This window comes from Cupressus sempervirens, chromosome 1 (assembly GCF_028749045.1).
Source record: "Cupressus sempervirens isolate cs-2001-9-10 chromosome 1, ASM2874904v1, whole genome shotgun sequence".
Lineage (NCBI taxonomy): Eukaryota > Viridiplantae > Streptophyta > Pinopsida > Cupressales > Cupressaceae > Cupressus > Cupressus sempervirens.
In genome coordinates, this window is record NC_143118.1 from 155,012,994 (window position 1) to 155,034,785 (window position 21,792).

At 35.0% G+C, this 21,792-nt stretch overlaps 2 pseudogenes; one reads left to right on the forward strand and one right to left on the reverse strand.

Annotated features, from left to right (window-relative positions):
* Positions 1-13,385: 13,385 nt before the first annotated feature.
* Positions 13,386-14,131, forward strand: LOC149576621 (LOB domain-containing protein 23 pseudogene; annotated as a pseudogene).
* A 5,399-nt stretch (positions 14,132-19,530) lies between these two features.
* On the reverse strand, positions 19,531-20,185 carry LOC149576622 (peroxidase 53-like; annotated as a pseudogene).
* Positions 20,186-21,792: the final 1,607 nt, after the last annotated feature.

A 21,792-nucleotide genomic window follows, 5' to 3' on the forward strand; every position in this document is an offset into this window, starting at 1 on the left:
AAGAAAGGAGTCCATCTTGGCATACTAGGCCCGAGGAGCCTGTTTGAGGCCATAGAGAGACTTTTGAGGATGACACACAAGTGAAGAATCTTGAAGGAAAAACTATGGCTACTCCATGTAGATCTCCTCATGAAGTTCACGATGAAGAAAAGCACTCTTTATATCCATCTAATGTTCTTCCCAATGATTAGTTGTAGCAATGGCAAGAACAAGTCGAATGGAATTCATTTGGGCAACTAGCACAAAAGTCTTAGAATAGTCAATCCCAAGAACTTGGGAGAATCCTTTAGCAATCAAGCAAGCCTTGCATTTGTCAACTGACCCATCTACTACAAATTTTGTTCGATAGATCCACTTACATCAAACAAGTTTTCTTCCCTTAGGAAGAGGGACAAGATCCCAAGTGTGGTTCCTCATCAAAGAGCTATACTCTTCCTGCATAGTTGTATCCCACTTAGGAATACCAGAAGCCTCATGAAAGGACTATGGATCTGAGGCAATAGAAATGAAAACATGCAGAGCATCTTGGAATTGTGAATGAGTCTGCCTGGTGTCTGATGGATCCCCAACCCAATCACTTGCAAATTGCAAGGTCTACCTAGCCCAAAGTGGACTAGAAGATGGAGAATTTGGAGGAGAATCATCAACCTATGAAGGATGACTAGGAGAGGAAGGAGGTGAGTTCTCTATATCACTCTTTTCATTAGAAGTGGAGGTAGAATACTGTTCAGGCGAATGTGACTCATTAGAAGATCTATCATGTATTCCAAGCGACTCCAATGTCAAAGTAGAAGGAGTTGGAGAAGTGATAAAAAGGGAGGTTGAAGGTCCCTCCTCAAACTGAACACTCCTCTCAATGAACAACTCATGTGTAGTAGGGTGGAGCAACCGATAACCCTTCACACCATCAGGATAACCTACAAATATGCAAGGTTTGCTCTATGAATCCAAGGCCTTGCATTTCTCTGCAGAAATGTGGGGCCATGTAGGAGAGCCAGAAAATTGAAAGTGCTTAACTAATGGTTTTTGACCATTCCAAGCTTCAAAAGGAGTAACTCCCTTCAAGGCTCAGTGAGGAACATGGTTTTGGATATAACAAACACAGTTGATGGCTTCTGCCCAATACTGTGGTGCAAGAGATCTAGAATGAATCATATAGTTTTCCATTTCCTTCAAGGATCTATTCTTCCATTCTGCAACACCGTTCTTCTGAGGATTGTATGGAAATGAATGTTGTAAATCAATTCCCTTTGAAGTGCAAAATCTTTAAAATTGATGGTTGACATACTCACCACCATTGTCGATGCTCAAAAATTTGATGGCTTTCCCTGATTGCTTCTCTACAAAAGTTTTGAAATACTAAAAATAATCAAATACCTCTGACTTCTATTTGAGAAAGTATGCCCAAGTATATCGAGAAAAGTCATCAATGAATGTGAGGACATATCTAACCCTGCTGAAAGAAGGATACTGAAATGGGCCAGCCAAATCACTCTAAACAAACTCTAGTATCTATAAAGCTCTCCATGCCTTACTTTTGTCAAACTTTTCCTTAGGATGCTTACCAAGAATACAACCTTGGAAAACACCGCTTGAGAATTGAACTGAAGGCAACCCTATGACCATGCTTTGCTAGTTGAGCTGATACAAATAGTGGAAGTTAAGATGGCCAAACCATTCATGACATAATTTACTCACATCATTAGAGTAAGTAAGAAAAATAGATGATGGAGGATCAGGAACAAAGTGAGAAAATAGATAGAGTCATGACTGATGATCTACTCTTCCAACTACAACTATAGAATCACTATGCAACTCACATATCTCCACTAAATCAGGAGTGAACTCAACCCACTTGCCTAAACCTATGTGAGTTATCTAGTATACCAATAGGAGATTAGTTGACAATAAGGGTACACAAAGAACATCATGGAATGTGCCATCCCCCACATCAACAAATCCTCTCCTGCACCCCTCAATAAGAGTGTCATCACCCATCAAAATAGAAGACATAGTACATGGCTCCAAGGATGCAAGTTCTTACTTAAATGAAGCCATGTGGTGTGAAGCACCCGAATCAATAACCCAAGTGGATGGTGAGGAAGCAAATATAGCAATGGCCTTGCCCTTTCCTTTCCCCTTGCTATTTTATTTTTCCTTGTTAGACCCTTCATTAGAACTTTGTTTGGTAGACTCAAGAACACTTATATTATTCTTCTGAAGAATGTATGTCAAGTGATCAATTTGTTTCTTCAAAAATTTATGTTCATCATGACTAGGTCTTTTACAATAGGCACATTTGACATTTTCTTTCTTAGGCTTATCACCCTTGGAAAATGGGGTATCAATAGTTGCTTTTGAAGCAACTAGTATCTGATCCTTCTTTTCCTTACTATTATTTTGTTTCTCATCGTTACTATTGTTGTTACTACTTTTTCCTTTTTGTTCTTTTGTGCCTTGGTTGGTAGCCAAGGCATGTGACTTAGAGGACTTAAGAGTGTCCATAAATTAGCTGGTCTTGTTCTCGAGTGAGATTGATAGCAAAATCATCTAAAGATAGCATGGTGAATTGAGTACCAAGTGCACCCTTAGTAGCATAGAAGGTAGAGAAAAACACAAAATATTTTGAACTTAGCTTAGAGAGAATACTAAGAATCAATTGCTCATCTTTCTTTTCAATTCCACATTGTTTTTACTGCAACCTTAGTGACTTCAATTTACTGAAGAAATCCTGGATTATGTTGAAATTTCCTAGACTTAAACTAATTAGTTCATTTTCCAACATATGACCCCTCATTGAATCTTGTGTACCAAATAGTGTTTCTAGCTTTAACCATATTTCATTTGGTGTATTCAAAGATTCAATGTGAAATAGAAAATCAGGAGAAATAGAAAAACACAATGTTTCACATGCCTCATCACATTTGTTAAACCACTTAAGCTTGTCTTCATCTTTAGCAGGTTCAGTTTCAAGTCCCATAGTTATCCTATTTAATCCAACTTTCCTTAAGTGAATTGTCATGCATGATTTCCACTCAAAGTAATTGTATGGAGTTAGGATGGGCATATTTATTTTATCCATGATGAATAAATGCAGAGAAAAAATGCAAAAAAATAGAACCCAGCTACAACAATGCCCCCCCTTTTTACTCAATCAAAGAACCCCCCCAAAGAAATATGATTTGGCACTTTATTTTAGTGCATTTACAACTACCACTAGAAAGAAATACTTAGTGGTGTGTTATTTACACTCAAATTAATTGTATGGAGTTAGGATGGGCATATTTATTTGATCAATGATGAAGAAATGTAGAGAAAAAATGCCAAGAAAAAAGAACCCATCCACGACCATGGCCCCCCTTTTTACTCAATCAAAGAATCCCCCCAAAGAAATATGATTTGGCACTTTATTTTAATGCATTTACAACTAACACTAGAAAGAAATACTTAGTGGTCTTGATTTCAATGCATTACGAACCCTCATAAAGAGCATATGTTGAAAGTGAAACTTGGGCACAATAATTAAGGAAAAGAATAGCACCACTACGATCTACTCAAAATATCATGCACTTTCAAAAAATGAATCGTCCTAGTATGAGGTCATATGAGAAATTTATGATCCTCCAAAGTTTCCAAAGCTAGAACTGTGCACAGTCATGACCGAGAATCTGCAATTTCTAAACAATTTATGCATGAAAATCAAGAAAACAATTTCACTAATGGATAAAGCACAAAAAAATAGCCAAGGTCATAACAAGAATCATCAAAATAGGAGTCTTTATGATCAAGAACTAGACATTTGAAAACTGCATTCAAATCTGTGACTACTAATGGAGAGGGGTATAGCTGTAGCTTTCCATGCTTGATTATGAAAAATATACAGCCTGCATGCAAAAACTAAAAGATACCCAGATAGTTTTTCGATGTTGCAAACAAAACCTAGAAAGAATATTTCTTTCTGGTGCATAGAAGATATAGCTGTAGGGTAAATTAGATGCCTTTAGCAATAAAAAATGGCTCCAGAAATCAAGAAACGACCCCAGCAACCAAAAGATGACATGCAAATTTTGAATCAGCTTCCTAAGTCCATCAATGACATGCTGGAAGATGCAATACTAATTCAAAACTTCAAATATGCATGTTGATTGTCAGATTTGAGATTGAAACCCTAGAGATTAGAAAACTTTTTTGTTAAAACTTTTTTGATTCTCAAGATCATCCAAAGATGCAAGAGAAGAGCATACTCTATTTTTCAAAAAAGTACAATAAAATTTATTAACCCCCTCCCCCACCCCCCCGAATCTATCAAATAAGGAAGCTAAAATCTACTCTTGCACATAGAAAAGCTCTGATACCATGTTAGAATCTAAAAATATTGATAACCCAGAAAACTAGTGCAAAGAATAGATATCTAAACTATCAAATCAAATGATATAAAATTAGAATTGCAACATAGAGTTAGTCTCCAAGAGAATATTGCAAATACTAGAAGAAAAATAGCATTAAGAGGAATACAAGCTAGGTAGCATGCTTATATAGACTAGGAAGAGGGAGGAGGTGGCAACAATGACCAATGAGGAGCAACCATCTATCAGACTAAAGATAGCAAAGTATCTTCCTAAGATAGCTAATGGATGCTCACATGTAGGAAGGTGACACCTCACAACCACTTTCTAAATAAGACATGCTTTAATAACCTAAGTAAGATTATTAAAAGTGTAGGAAAAAATCTAGCAATAAAGGGAAAAATAAATAACCCACTAGGAAATTAAAAAAACTACACTAACAATTAGACTCTATCTAGTTGATTCAGTTTTCCTAAATGTTCTTGATGAGAAGACCGCAAATAGTTTTTGGACATGGCTTGGGTCTATGTATCAGGCCAAATCTCTGGTGAACAAGTTGTTCCTAAGGAATAAGTTGTATTATCTAAGAATGGAGGAAGGAGGATCTATTATAGATCATCTAAATGCTTTTAATTTGTTGATTGCATAGTTGACATCCTTTGGTGTGAAGATAGAGGAGGATTGATGTATGACCCTCTTATGTTCCTTGCCAGATTCATGGAACCATCTTGTGATGGCTCTTGGAAGTAATTTAGTCACTTTCAGAATGGATGATGTGGTGTCTTCATTGGTTTCTGAGGAGACAAGGAGAAAGTCGTCAGATTTGGCTAAGGAAGCTCTTCTTGTTTATGGTAGATCCAACAATAGAGACAAGTAAAATGACAACAAGTCTAGAAAGGGTAGATCCAAATCCCATGGAAAATCAAAGACTCTATGAAAGTCCAAGGCAAAATGATGGAACTGTGATAAGACTGGGCACTTCTATAAAGATTATAAAGAGCCAAAGAAGAAGAAGAAGAAGGCCTCAGATTTAGGTTCAAAAACCTCTCAAGAAGATGGTGATGCTTTCATTGCAACCTTGGCAGTGCATGCATCTGATGATGTGTGGTTAATAGACTCAGGTGCTTCTTTCAACATGAGCTCTCATCGAATTTGGTTCTCAAAGTATGAAGTTTTTGATGGTGGAAATGTGTACTTGGGTGACAATTCTCACCTAAAGATAGTTGGATGAGGATGGGTCACTATCAGATTTCATGATGGATGAGTAAAGGGGATCAATGGGGTAATGCACATCCCTAGTTTGGCACGAAACCTATTATCTATAAGTATGTTGAATTTTGTAGGTGTACAATTTTTTTTTTCTAAAGATGGATGTAAGATGATGAGAGGAGATATGGTGCTTGCTAAGGGTACTAGGAGAGGTACTTTTTTTCATCTTGATGCATGCATTTCTTAATGTAACAGTTCTTGTGTTTCAAAGAAGAGAGCAACTATCACTTCATCCCTACCATCTGACGGAGTAGTAAAGAAGACTATGGTTAGTGGTTCTGATGATAATGTAGCATGTGTACCTAAGGGTGCAAACACATTAGAAGGAAAGCTTCCTATAGAAAAGACAATGTTGTGGCATATGAGTTTTGGCCACATTGGTGAGAAGGGTCTCAGAACCCTAAAGAACAAGAACTTCATTGAGGGGTTAAATGATTGTAAGTTTGAGTTCAACTTCTATGAATATTTTGTCTATGGTAAAAAAAATTGTGTTCAATTTTACTCTAGTTCTCACAAATCTTCTGAGATTTTGGATCTTATTCATTCCAATGTATTTGGTCTTGTAAAAGTTCCTTCAATCTCCAAGCCTATATTTTTTGTATTTTTCATAGATGATTACAATAGAAGGACATGGATTTATTTCCTAAAAAGTAAGACACAAGTCTTTAGTCAGTTCAAGAAATTTAAAGCACTTGTAGAGAATCAGACTAGTAAGAAGATTAAGTGTATGATAACTGACAATGGTGATAATTGAGAACGCTAGGAGTATGCATAGTGGAGCTGGTCTTGAACAACGATTTTGGGTTGAAGTTGTGGCCATTGCTTGCTATATGGTTAAAAAATCTCCTACATCAGCTCTTGTTGCTAAGACACCCATGGAGGTGTGGTTTGGTAAGAATCCTTCAATTAGACATCTTCATCTTTTTGGTTGTGAAGCTTATGCACATGTTCCAAAGGAGAAAAGATCTAAGTTGGAAAACAAAGTTGTCAAATGTATTTTCATAAGATATGGTGTTGGTATGAAAGGATACAAGCTTTGGGATCCTGTGACTAGTAAGGTCTTCTATAGTAGAAATGTTATTTTTAGAGAGCTAACATCTTCTCCTATTGTGCTATAACCAGATGAAAAAGAAAAGAAGGAAGATATTGTTTAGTTGCCTCCTACCCCTAGGAAGACTGAACAAAAAGATCATGTTGGGTCTAATGATAAGGACAGCTCTAGTAGTTCTGATAGTTTAGAAGAAGAGGAAAAACAACCTCAACCTCAGCCCTTGAGGAGATCCACGAGAGCAAGGAAGCAACCAAAAAGGTTTGGTTATTCTATGTTAGATTCTAGTTGTGCCTTTGCTTTGATTACTAATAGTTATGAGCCTAGATCTATGAAAGAGGCTTTGGATATGGAAGATGTAGGTTCCTGGACCGAGGCCATGGATGATGAGATTGCTTCATTGGATAAAAACAAAATTTGGGGCCTTTTACCTTTGCCTAAAGGAAGAAAACTTGTTGGTAGAAAATGGGCATTCAAGAATAAATTCTGTGTAGATGGTTGTGTTTAAAGGTAGAAAGCTAGATTGGTTTTGAAGGGGTATTCATAGGTAGAGGGAATAGATTATGGTGAAATATTCTCTCCTGTTAAAAAGTTGACATCCATTAGAATTTTCTTATCTTTTGTTGCATCATATGATTTAGAGATAGAATAGATGGATGTGAAGACAATGTTCCTTCATGGTGATTTTGAGGAAGAGATTTATATGTCACAGCCTAAGCACTACATTGTTAAAGGTAAAAAATCTTTGGTTTGTAGATTAAAGAAGTCTCTGTATGGTTTGAAATAATCTCCTAGAATATGGTACCTTAAGTTTGATGCCTTTGTCTTATCATTTGGATTTGTAAGATCGAAATTAGAGCATTGTGTCTACTTCAAAGTTGAAAATGATCACCTTCTTATCGTTGCATTATATGTTGATGATATGTTCTTGTTTGGGAAGGCTAAGCATATGATTTATAATTTGAAATCTTAGTTGTTAGCATAGTTTGAGATAAAAGATCTTGGAGTAGCGAGGTACATCTTGGGTATGTAAATTAATAGAGATAGGTCTAACCAAAAACTTTGGTTGAGTCAAAGTAAGTATGTGAAGTCTGTGTTGGATAGGCTCAACATGGTAGATTGTAGACCATTGTGTGTTCCAATTTCTATGGGAACAATGTTATCTATAGATGATTGTCAAAAATCTCCTTGTGAGGTGGAGGACATGAGTAGAGTACCGTATGCTAGTGTAGTTGGCAGGCTTATGTATGCTATGGTCTATACTAGACCAAACATTGCCCAAGCATTGGGAGTTCTGAACCAATTTATGGCTAACCCTGGATAGGTACATTGGGATGTAGTTAAGCGAGTATTCACATATTTGAGGTGTACATTAGATCACTCAATTTTTTATCATTATAACTCTTATGAAGCTCCAAATTTAGTTTGTATTCGTAGGTTTGTGGATTCAAATTGGGTAGGTGATATTGACAGTAGAAGATCAATCAGTGCTTATGTGTTCACTATGTTTGGTGGTGCCATTAGTTGGATGAGTAAGGAACAACCTATGGTTGCTTTGTCCACCAAAGAAGTTGAGTACATGGCTACTACTCATGCTTGTAAGGAAGCCATTTGTCTTAGGAGATTGTGTTCTGATATTGGTGTTGATGTAGGATAGATTACTATTTGTTGTGATAGTTAGAGCATTATTTGCCTTGCAAAGAATTCAACTTTCTATGCTAGAACAAAGAACATTGAGGTGCAGTTTCACTTTGTGAGAGATATGGTGGAAGATTAAAAGGTAAATTTGGAGAAGGTATATACTATTAAGAATGTTGTAGATGCATTGACAAAACCAGAGGGCACAGACAAGTTCAGATGGTGTTCAGAGTCTATGGATTTTTCAACTTATAGTGGTTAGTTCTTGTTATGCTCTTATTGCTCTTACAAGGTGTTTGACAAGTGGGAGAATGTTAAGAATAAGGTATCTCAACCTTGGATAATTTTTATTCTTATTATTTATTTTGTAAATGTATTTGTTGCAAATAATGTAATTAAGTGTGAGTGTACATGTCTAGTTGGCATCTTGATGTGTCACTCCACTTGCATGTGTCAACATCTTGAATTATGATGAACTCCTATGATGGATTCCTCTGGTGGATTCCTATGATGCGTAAGAGCTATCTTTGGAATATTTAATTGTGTAAGGAGATCATGACTAAAATGATTATGACAGATTCCTATGATTTGTAAGAGCTATCTTTGGAAGATTTAATTCTATGTAAGGAAATCATGACTAAAATGGTTATGACAAATTCCTATGACGTATAAAGAGCTATCTTTGGAAGATTCCCTAAAAGTGGAAAGCGCATTATATAAGCACTTTGGGGGCTGTAGATAGTAGTGAGAGTGTGTAAGTAGTTTATTGTTGGTTTCTACTAGATAAGTCTTCCATGTCCTAAAAAAGCTTGCACTATAAGTGTGTTGTAACCGTTGAGTTAAAGATAATACATTGTGTAGGTTTTGGAGGGGTGGGGTTGTTTTACTGAAAGATTTTTCTCCACCGACATATCTTTGTGTTTGTGTTATTATTTCTCTATCTATTTTTGTATTCATGGTTGGATGCAATATTGTTGTTTACATAATATCAAATCTTACATTGTAAGGATTTAAATAGAATTTGCACAATACTTTTCTTAAGCGATTAGTGTATGAAGCTATTTTTGTACATGAGTTTCCTTACAGTATGGACATCTTGGCTTTGCTGATTTAAACTTATTGTCTAGGAAAAGAATGGTAGATGGTTTTCCAAGCATTCTAGATTCATCTAACAAGTGTGAGGCTTGCATTTTGGGTAAGCAACATAGGCTTCCCTTTAATTCTAGTAATTCTATAAGGGCAAGGGCACCATTAGAATTGGTGCATTCAGATTTAGTAGGTGCTATGCAAACTACTTCTATTGGGGGGAGTACTTATTTTATTACATTCATTGATGATTTTAGTTGTAGGACATGGTTGTATTTCTTGAAGAACAAATCTAAAGCATTTGATAAATTTTTTGAATTTAAAGCCCTACTTGAAAAAGAATGTGGACACTATGTAAAATTCCTCAAGTCAAATCGAAGAGGGGAGTACTTATACCTCCAATTTTTTTGTAAGTTTTTTCTAGAAGAATGACACAAAGAAGGAGCTTACAATTAGTTATACTTTGTAGCAAAATAGAGTGGTTGAGAGGAAAAATAGAACATTATTGAGATGGCAAGAAGCATGATGAAAGAAAAGAGACTCCCAATTGAATATGGGGGAAATTCTATAGCAACAACAATGTATTTGATTAATAGATGTCTTACAAAGTTAGTTTCTGAAAAGGTTCCTCTTAAGGCATGGTCAAGGAATAGATGGACAATTGAACACTTGAGAGTGTTCAAATGTGTAATATATACACATGTGCTAAAGGAACAAAGGAAAAAGTTGGATGATAAAGGTGTAAAGTGTATCCTCACTAGTCACAACTCAGAATCAAAGGCTTATAGGTTGTATGATCCAATCACTAAGAAGATCATCATTTCAAGAGATGTGCAATTTCTTAAAAAATAGTCATGGGATGGCTTGGTAGATGAATCTTCAAGCACTTCATGTAAAGTGTCAACCATTGTAGAAGAAGATATTGGTGAAGCAAGATGATGGAGCATAAAACTTAGATAATTGTAGACAAAGGAAAAAGGGAAAGCAACCTCTAACATACAGAATGGTAGTTCCTAGCAATTCAAGACAACACTAAGCTAGTATGCAAAATAGTAGCAGCAGTAGTACTCAAAATTGAGATCCCACTCTTGCCTTCCTCTTGCCAAGAAAAACTAAGATTCTAAGAGAGATATACCAATAGGAAAGTTATGATGAAGAGTTGATGAGAGTGTAAGTTTTTCATTATTTTCTCATAGTGATCCAATTTTCTTTGAAGAAGCGATAAAGGAGGAGAAATGGTGTAATGCCATGGATGAGGAAATAGATGCTATTGAAATAAATGAGGCATGGGAGTTAACTACTTTGCCTCCCAAGAAGCAAGCAATTGGAGTGAAATGGATTTATATGACCAAGTGCAATGCTAAAGGAAAAATAGATAGGCATAAGGCACATTTAGTGGTCAAGGGGTACAAGCAACAATATGACACAGATTACGATGAGACATATGCCCCAATTGCAAGAATGGAAATTGTGTGTGTTGTCACAACAATTGTAGCCCAACACAAATAGAAGGTATATCAAATGGACGTAAAGTTCTCCCTCTTGAATGGTGTATTGAAAGAAGAGGTTTATGTAGATGACTTAATCTTCACCAGAAATGATAATTTTCTAATTGGTGAGCTCAAAAAGGCCATGAAGAATGAATTTGAGATAATAGACCTAAGTCTTTTGAATTATTTTCTAGGCATAGAAGTAAAACAAATGTATGATGACATCGTCATCTCTTAAGAAAAGTATGCAACTTAGATCTTGGAGAGATTCAAAATGCAGAATAGTAAGGCAACCCCCACACAAACAATAGTAGGTCTAAAGTTGATCAAAGAATATTGCAACAAACATGTGAATCCAACATTATACAAGAGTATGATTGGAAGCTTGATGTATTTGACAGCAACTCGATCTAAGATGATGCATGCAGTAAGTCTGATTTCTCTATTTATGGAAATACCAAAGGATTCCCATTGGCAAGTAGGAAAGAGGATCCTAAGGTATGTGAATGGTACCAACAATTTAGGATTTTGTATACTGTAGATAACGATTTCAAATTGGTTGGTTACACTGATAGTGATTGAACCAAAAGCCTAGATGATAGGAAGAGCACTTCCAGATACATATCTCATATGTGATTGGGTGCAATTTCATGGGCATCCAAGAAGCAACCTATTGTTGCTCAATCTATAGTAGAGGCTGAATACATAGCAACAAATGTAGCAGGATGTCAAGCTATTTGGTTAAGGATAATCTTGATAGATTTGAATGAAAAGCAAGAGGATAGAACTACAATCTTTTGTGACAACATTTCCTCAATTGCATTGAAAAAGAAACTAGTCTTTTTTGGGAGAAGCAAGCACATAGAAATCAAATATCACTTTGTTAGAGAGTTGGTGGAGAATGGATCTATCAAAATAAAATTTTGTAAGTCTGAACTGAAGTTAGCAAATATTTTCACTAAGCCTTTAGGCATAACAATTTTTTTGCACCTAAGAAGGAGTCTTGGTGTAGTTGATTTTCATCAAGAGTGATCCTTTTTTGTATGGCTCAGGACAAATGGTGAGTGTCAAAAAAAAAATGGTCAGTTTTGTCCTAGAGCCACACACCCACTTACCCACCTGACAACATTCAACTCGATAGGTGAGTTCAAACCTAGAAAAGAGAGGGAAAAATTTTGAAGAAAGACAAAAGGCATAAATCCTCATTCATTCATAGAATGCATAGAGAAGATCAACAGATTAGTATAGAGAAAATGGAGAAGAAAGTGTAGAAAGTTTAGAGGGAAGAAGGAACTGGAAGAAGACAAAAGTTGTAGTAGCACAGTCTTTGTTCTCCTTGTTTTCTTTGAGTTCGTATTTGTTTGTCCTATGAAGTAGTGATTGCTCTTGGCATTATGTAGTCTCGTAGTGCTACAAGTTTATATTTCAAGTAGAAATTAAAAGTTAAAATATTTTGTTTCTAGTTGAAGCCCTATGCTTCCATATTTGTAGTTGAGAAGATTAGAGTTGCAAGCTCTTTGTTTTTATTCTTCTATTTCAATGGTGGAAAAACTCATAATATAAGTCTATAGTTAACTCACTGAGCTCACTCAAGAATGGGAACCGTGCTGAGCTCTCCCTCTTGTATCTCATTTTGTTTTAATTATTTTTTACTCCTCTTTTAATGGAGGTTATTTTTTACTATATGCTAAAATATTCTATAAAGTATTATAAATATATTTTTATTATAAAGTCTCTAGATAATAACCTTTATTTGTAAATCATGTTGGCCACCATTCTAGATTTTTCCATATATATCCAAAAGCATTTATATAAAGAGGTTTTCTATTTGTGTAAATGAATTTTTATTATTTATGTGGGTCTATAGAAGTTTGTATGTGAAAAATTATATATATTATTTATCTTGGCCTAAAGAAGTTTCTAGATAAAAAATACTATTTCTAAATAATATCGATTAGTCTGAAAAATTCATTTGTATCCAAAAGTTGTCTATTTAAAGAAGCTAATGCATATCATTTAGATGTAAGCTGAGTTGATGATATATTTTATTGTGCACATCATTACACATGTTATTTACTAAATATAATAGTTTTGTTAAACTTCTCTATCTTCTCTCCACTACGAGTCGTATGAAGGCCTAATTGAAGAAGGTTGAAAATGATATGATATGATATGATAGATTTTAATGACATCTACGAGGCTAAAGTAGCCTATGGGACCTATATGATCACCCCCCAGGGTAGGAGCAGAACTAGTCTAAATGCATCTTAATTATTTATGTCGGCTTAAAGAAAATTTTAGATCGATCTAGAATGTTCATTTGTTTCCGAAAGTCTTATACCAAGGTTATTTTCTCTATAGGCCTACAAGTAATATCAGAGCTTGGTTGAACAATATTGAGAAGGAGATCCTATCACCATTTGTGATTAAGAACAAGATCATGTCACCATTTGCGACGGATGTTTAAAGAAGAGAAATAATAATAATATGTCTCATGGGAAGGGAGGCATGGGGCGGTCATGCGCGGCATGCAAACACCAGAGAAGAAAATGTCATCTAGAGTGCCCACTGTTGCCCTATTTCCCCGCTGAAAAGCCCAGACAATTCGAAAATGTGTTAAACCTCTTCGGAGTGAGCAACATTTTACGCCTACTCAAACATGTGAAAGACACGGAAAAGAGCGAGGCCATGGAGTCTATCATTTACGAGGCTAATGCCCGGGAGAGTGATCCCGTCCGTGGATGCTATGGAATTGTTGCTCGGCTTCAAAATGATATTGAAAGGCTCGAAGGAGAATTGGGTTTTTTGAGGAGGCAGATATGGCGACTACTTCCACAACAATGTCCCAACACTGTTTCGGAGTCTGTCTTCTATTCAGCCTACACCAATGCCAGCCTCCACAGAGGCTCTCATCAACCCTAAACAGAGACAGCCGCTTCATCGGCAAACTGAGAATGATGTTAATATACCCCACAATTATGTTGAATGTGAATATAATCAACAGCCCTACTTCGAGCCTAAGGAAGCACATGAATTCAGGTATGCTCTATGTCTCTTAGGAATCGAGCTTTAGTGTGTGCTATCTATGCTGTCCCATCTGCTGTTGTGCTTTAAGTTGAGTAAAGTACTTTTTTATTAAATTATGGAATGACATTTTAAATAATGGGATTTTCTTTTGACATAATTGCTAATCGATTTTTTCATAATTGTTTACTTTTGATTTTAAAAGATTTTTTTAAATTTAATATAGGTAATATATTTCATATTGTTGTCTAATGAACTCTAAGTACTTTGTTTCTTCGACTTTGGAAATTTGTGCTGTTAGAAATAACAAGAAGAATTCATCACATAAAAGAGAAAAATAATATTATATGTACTATATTTTGAATTATTAGATAGCAGCCCTCCTTTCCACCCTGGTCTTACTGTGGCTGTGCTTCCCTCTCTTCCTAGCATCTTTGGTGGTTTCTTTCTTAGGGGAAGTGATATCCTCCCCTCACTTCTAGCCAGGGTAGCCTCGAGGGTGTCAGAGATATGGGAAGGGCTAAGAGGGTTGGGGATAGACTTGTTGTCTTGAGCTGGTCTCTTCTTTCTGGCAAGTTTGACATCACTATGGAAGAATCAAAGGTGGAATCAGGTTGAGGGGGTACTTAAATTTCTCCAAGTGGAGATGTTTATTGTTTGTATATATAGAAGTGGTTTCCATCAATATTTATTAACTATATCTATAATCAACAACAAGAGATTTCTACAATCTATTGAATAGTTTAATAACTCCTCCATAATATGATTATTTGCACTATTTTTTCATCCACATTAATACATTATATATTTAAAAGAGGAGAGGGTTTAGGGTTTAGATCTTCTCTTCTAGATAATAGATCATAAAATGTGATTCAAACTGCCCACCATAAAATATTGCACTACAAGTGCTTCATTCCTTTCAATTTTGAAATTTTGTGACATTTGAGATTATAGAAAAGTAACAATTTTAATTCACCACATTAAACTAAAAAGAAATATTATATGCATCATGATTGTTTTGGGTGTATACACATAAGTGATATTCCATCAACATTTGTTAACTATATCTAGAATTAACTAGAAAAAAAATCTACAATCCATCAAATGGTCTAAGAGTATCTTCTCCATTTGATTATGTGCAATATTTTTCATCCACTTTTAGAATCACACTCCTCAAACCATTATTAGAAAGAGAAGATGGTACGGTTTAGATCTTCTCTTCCAGATAATGGGTGATAGAGTGTGATGGGAAATGTCCATAAAAAAGCATTGCACTACCAGTTCCTTGTTCTCTTTAACTTTTAGAATTGGACTACAAATGTTGTCCAAAAAGAATTATGTGATATCTCGCTCTGTTTGGAATCAAGTCTTAGTGTCTAATGTTTAAGTTCTTGAACTTTGAGTAGAGTACATTTTTGGATTATGATATGACATTTATATAATGGGATTTTCTATTGGTATAACTACTACTAGGTTTTTGATAGTTCTTTACCTTTGATTTTATAAGATTTCTTTTAATTTAATAGGGGTAATATATTTCATATTGTTGTCTAGTGGACTACTAGTACCTTGTTTCTTCCACTTTGGAAAATTTGAAGGTTAGAAAAAAATAGGAAGAATTCACCATAGAAAAGAGGAAAAAAGAATATTATATGTACTATATTGGCTTCATATATATATAGTTTCTATCAACATTTACTAATTATATCTATAATTAACAACAATAGATTACTACAACCTATTAAATAGTTTAATATTTCATCTACATTATTTCATTAATAGAAAGAGAAGAGGGTTTAGGGTTTAGATGTTCTCTTCGAGATAATAGATCGTAGAGTGTGATTCAAAAGGTCCATGATAAAATATGCACTATCAATGCTTTATTCCTAACTATGCACTATGATTGCTTTGTGTGTATACACAAGAGATTTTTCATCAACATTTATTAACTATATGTACAATTAATAAAAGAAATTTCTATAATCCATCAAATAGTCTAATAATATTTTGTTGATTTGAACATGTGCACTATTTTTTCCATCCACTCTTGGAACCATTGCACTACTAGTGCCTTGTTCCTTTTCACTTTGGAATTTTATGAGTTTTGGGACTTTAGAAAAATAACAAGAAGAATTTCACCACATAAAAGAAAAAGAGAATATAAGTGATTTTCCATCAACACCTACTAACCATATCTATAAAGAATAAGAATAAATTTCTACAATCCATCAAAACACTTAATAACATTTATAATGAAAGTGTCATTCGAAAAGTGTGTGAAAAATTGTTGCACTACTACTACCTTTTTTCTTTCAACATTGAAATTTTGTTAGGTTGGGGACTTTAGAAAAATAACAATAAGAATTCATCATAAAATAAATAAAATAATATTAATGCTCAATGTTCTATTTGTGTGTATATATAGAGAAGTGATTCTCCATCAATATGTATTAGCTATATCTATAATTAACAAGAAAAAAATTCTATTATCCATCAAATAGGTTAATGGTTTTTACTCTATTTGATTATGTGTAGTATTTTTTCATCCCCTTTGAAACTACATTCTTGATCTATTATTGTTAGAAAGAGAAGAGGGTTTAGGGTTTAGATCTTCTCTTCTTCATAATGAATCATATAGTGATGTGAAAGATCCATGAAGAAATATTGCACTAATAGTGTATTGTTCCTTTCAACTTTTAGAATTTTGTAAAGTTGTGGACTTTAGAAAGAAATAGAGAAGAATTTATCACATAAATTTTTCTTAATCAACACCTATTAACCACATCTATAGCTAATGATTAGAAGAAAATCCTACGATCCATCAAATAGCTTAATAAATTTTCTAGATTTGATTATGTACTCTAGTATTTTATCATCCCCATATAGAATCACATAGTGCTCTCCATCATTCCTAAGAGAGGAGGGTTTATGGTTAAGGGTTTAGATCTTCTACTATTGATAATGAGAGTGTGATTCCAAACATATATGAAAAAATATTGCACTATGAGTGCATTATTCATTTCAAATTTGAAATTTGATGAGGTTGAGGACTTTAGAAAAATAAAAAGATGAATTCACCATAAAAGGAAAAAAAAATATTATAAGTACTATGTTTTCTTTGTGTGTATACATAAAAGTGATTTTCCACCAATATTTATTAACTATATCTATAATTAACATGAAGAGATTTCAACCATCCATCAAATAGTTTAATAACTTTTTCTCCATTTTATTATGTGTTTGGAATCACACTTTGTGATCTATCATTAGGAAGAGAAGATGGTTTAGGATTTAGGGTTTACATCTTCTCTTCTTACTAATGGACCTGAGAGTGCGATTCAAAACAGTCATGAAAAAAGTCTCACTACCAATGTATTGTTGCTTTCATCTTTAGAGTTCTATGAGGTTGGGAAGTTTAGAAAAATAATAAGAAGAATTCACAAGATAAAAGAAAGAAGCAATATTATATACACTCTATTTTCTTTGGTGTATACATTGAAGTGATTTTATATCAAAATATCAATTAACTAAGAGATTTCTACAATCCATCAAATAGTTTAATAAAAAAAAGTTATGTTTGATTATGTGCAATATTTTTTCATCCACATTTTAAATCACACTTTACATTGGTTATTAGGAATAGAAGAGGGTTTAGGGTTTAGATCTTCTCTTCTTGATAATAGATGGATTGCATAAAGTGATTTGACAAAATATTGCACAATTCAAATTCAGAAAATGATAGTAAGCTATATCCATAATTATACCAAAATATGATATCGTTATTGTTGGCTCCTGATTTAATAGGTTTGAAAATCCAAGTATGCAAGGCAAGAATGTCTCTATGGGTAGCTATCTCCAGTAATGGACACAATTCACCAAGAACCTATGCCAACTATAAGGCTACACTCCTTGTACACTTCAGGCTCTACAAAACCTAGGCGGGTGAACCTCTTAGGATCCAATTATGTGACCAATGCAATGACCATAATTAGAATCCAGAAAAGCAGATAAAACCCCTAAATCTTCTATACTTAGCCAAGAAATCATAAGCATGAAACAACTAATAACATGACTCATGAAACTAGCAAGCTAAGTGCGGATTAAACATTGAATAACTTTCAACATAAAAGGGAAAATTGATTTAATATGTTGATATCAGCAAGACCTAGGTATGAGCAACAAAACCTAATGATCCTATCTCTAATCAGTGCCTTATCTATTGGGAAATTAAATGAATTATAACCATACATCTTCTGGAAATCTCAAACATATCTCTACATCAAGATCCCTAATCTATCCTTCACCTTTTGAACAGACATCTGCTTCATATTTGAATCTAATACTCAAATTATCCCATCATAAAATCTACAAACCTTGTGATAAACACCAAGAAATTACACGGCTCTTTGTTCCATCTGCAAGACATTTTAACCACATACATTCCAAAATGAAATGCAACCCAATTCATGCTCTTGGTTCACAAATTAGATGAAATTACATATCCATGAACAGGAGACAAGATTCAAACTGAATTTAAAACCCTTTGCTACACTTTATTTGTTTTCCTTGAAACCAAATACATGAAACACGTACAGAAATACTTCACAAATAACCTAACATATATGAACTATCTGCATTAAAACATAAATGCTGCTCATACAAGAAGAAATGTTGAAGAATGGTGTCTCAGTAGTGAGTCATTTTCTTCTCAAAACCGGAACCCCTACAGTAAGAAAGAATGAGATTGATATAGAGGAAGGAATTCTTGGATTCAATCTGCAATCGACATCTGTTCATTTGGAAAACCTTCTTAATAGGTTAAAAACAACTCTCTAATCTCTCCCCTCAACTGGTGATCAAATCTTCATCATTTGGCCCTCAATAGCAAAAAATATCTCAGATATTTGATGAAAAGAATAACTAATTTTATGCCTAATTTTAACTCACAAAAATAACAAAAATTAGTTAAAAAATGAATTCTAAAAGCATGCAAACATTTCTAGAATTTTTTTAAGCCTCAAAAGACTCCAATATATGTTCCCCAACTAATTCTGACTTTCCATAATGAATTCTCCCCCTTTTACTGAGAATGCCCCTGAAATTGCAAATCTACTTACAGAGCATATCGGTGAAGACCTATGCAAAAATTGACATCAAATTTGGAAAATTCAGATTGTCCCAATTGCAACAGTATATTGGAGTGCCCATTTCAATCAAAAAATGCCCCTGTTATGCCCTTCTGAAGTCCAGGTCCCATTTGAAGGTTGCATTTAAATGACTTACACATGATTCTGAGAGAAATTATTCATATATTAAATTTGAAAATTTCCAAAATCCCCCACCATTCTCTATCTAGGTCAAACTTGGTTGACTGACCTCACCACATGTCACATTCTGATTGACTACCTTGTTGCTTCGTCATCACCCAGTCGCTACCTACCTTGTCATCGCTATCAGGACCCACTGACACATGTCATCACCACATCAACCCTTGCTATGTTGCAGTGGTAATTCTTGTGCATCTTCTGTTTGCCTCCCCACCAGCTGGCTGACCAAGTGGGCCCCTCCACACGTGAGCAATTCCCTTCCAAAAGCTCGTTGTCTTAAGACATCCTTCATTGCATGTATTTTAGTATTTAAATAGTTGAAATGTCCCTCCCATGATGAATGTGGGATATATTCTTTTGACTATGTTTTTTTCTTCTATGCGCAGGGTCATTCCAGTGAGAACTCTCAAGTTGCCCATTTTCACCATGGATTTGGCAAACTGCTGGCTAAAGTTGAGAAAAGGCCGAGAGCCACTTGGAGATCCAACATAACTTCTGACCATGGTGGTAGTAGTGGTGTCCTCAAATAGTTCTTGGTCAATCTATAGAATGCCTCTCCGAGATACAATCTGCTTAAAGAAAACTCTCACCAAAAAAATAGATGGTGTTGCTTGATCCAAAGCATCTAGTGGGTCATTGTTAGAAGCTAAAGTTGCAGGATCATGACATGTTTTCTTTAGTATGGCAACCAAGGTCCGATTCATGGTGGGGTCTAGTTTTCGTATGCCTTGGAAATTGTATAGTCTGTGATTAAAAAAAACTACAATGCGTAATGCCAACAGTATGAGCCCCTAATAGAGTAATGAGGTCAAGAACACAGAGACCCATCAAAGCAAAGGCTGCAGAGGATTGTATTGCACTTTCCATGAGGTTTGGAAAAGAATTTGTGTCACCCACTTTTGATGCGTTCAAACTCACGCCCCTCCTGCTTATGAGTATGAAACTGCTTCTTGCCATGGTCTCTCTCCTTGTTGCTGGTGTTTTATGCATCAACTCCTCCTTTTCAAGTCGCTTCCTCAACTAACAGCATGTCCTTTAGCTTTCAGCCAGCTCCCCTTTAAAATGGCGTGAGCTTTGACTAGTGGTTCCTTGCTGGTTGGAGTTCTGTCTCAAACTTATTGTCTTGTCTTTCCATCGCAGTCTTGTGTTAGCTCATCGATGGTTTGGGGTTTTATCTTTTACCTTTACATGGTCTTTGCTGCAATTTTTATCTTGCAATAGCTTGCATCTTCCTTTGGCGTGGATCCTCTATCTATTGCGAGCCTTCATTCTTTAGTTATTCATGCAAATCTGGGCACCTATCCTTCTATGTGTGGCATGATCTCTCCACATTGGATGTGGAAGCTCTTGCAAACTCCTCTTAGGTGGTTTGCTGATATATGTTTCATTTTCAAATTCTTTGCCCATTCCTCTTTGCCCATTCCAGCAACATCAATCTTGAAAGTGTCATAACCATTCTCTGCAAGACCATTCTTTCTTATATCGCCAACACACTTCAGATTTACAAACTTCATTTGTGGTTTGCGATACACTTTTGAGGTGCCACCAACTGGAATGTCTCTTAAAGAATGCCTTCAAATTTTTTTATCTTATTATCTGTGCACCCTGGCATCCACTTGAGTTCATTTACTTCCCAGCTTATGATTCTTGCATGTTCACACATTAATCATCTCCACATTTCCAACAAAGCTTTCATATAACTTTGCAGATTCTATTTAAAATTGGTGGCAAAAAGTTTGTCATCTTGTAGAGGCAGTTATATTAGGCACTCAAAAAGTGATATTGAGAGACTTCTCAATCCTCTCAATTCAAGCAAGGTAAAAGGAGCTGATCTACAATATTTTGGCTACACGAGTTATTTTAAAATGATGGGAGAACAACAAAATTGTATGGGCTTCATTAACTCAAGTGCTTACATGGTGAGTGACCACTTTGCCTCTTCCTTCCCTAGGCTACCTTGCCTTCCTCCAACTAATTTGATTTACCATGTCTTCATTAAATGGGTATCCCTCAATCCTTGCCTACCATGGTTATGTATGCCTTGAGAAAGGCTTCTTTATCTTTGACCTGCGGTGCCAAACTTTAATAATAAAACACTTGATATCCCAATCCAAGTCCAAATATATGGGGAATGAATTTAGAATGCACTTTTATAATTATACTGCATACATTGAAAACTTTGGCAGCAATATTAGAGAAATAGTTTGAATGACTGCCCTTGCATCCTAATAAATTCATCTCAAGATTTTGTCGTAGTTGCCAATATATCCATTCATTCTTTTAGCCTATCCAAAGACTGCTCATTTTTCCAAGACATAATACTTTCAGGCAATCTTTCATCAAAACCCTTTCTGTTTCTCTCTAGCATCTTTGCCTCGGCCTCTTTTGTTTCCATTGATCCCAAGCTTTCTATAAGGAATTATTCCCAAAATACATCATTCACTCTAAAAGGGGCTTTTAACACTAATTGTACCTTTTTGAATGGATCTCATATTGGTTTACTATAGATAACAATGGGCAACTATTTCATACATTTAATCTTTAGTCCTACATTTGCTAATTTG